Source organism: Egretta garzetta, unplaced genomic scaffold, assembly GCF_000687185.1.
Source record: "Egretta garzetta isolate BGI_Z169 unplaced genomic scaffold, ASM68718v1 scaffold1, whole genome shotgun sequence".
NCBI lineage: Eukaryota > Metazoa > Chordata > Aves > Pelecaniformes > Ardeidae > Egretta > Egretta garzetta.
Genome location: NW_009258542.1, coordinates 400,034 through 400,394, shown reverse-complemented (window position 1 = coordinate 400,394; position 361 = coordinate 400,034).

Here is a 361-nt window from a genome sequence, read left to right as displayed (position 1 = left end):
CATTTCTCAAACCTCTTTTCTCTGGGGGAAAAAAAAAAAGGCACTAAACAGCAACTGCTGCATTCATAGCACTGTCAGTGTTACCTAATTATTTCTCACAGCAAGCTGAGAGGGGGGTAAATAATTATCTGTTGTACAACTGGGAGAAACTGATGCTAAGAGACTCACCCAGCACCAAACCAGTTGTACCAATTAGTACAATCAAGCCCAGCCAGCATGGGCTGCACATTTACTTACAACCTTTATTTCTGCTCTTTTTTCCAGACTACACCCCCCATCGCCGAGTCCTCAGCCCAGGACAGCTATCCCTCTTCCCAAGGTCAGTCCAGCATTTGCACATCCTTGCTCAAGAAGAAAGAGT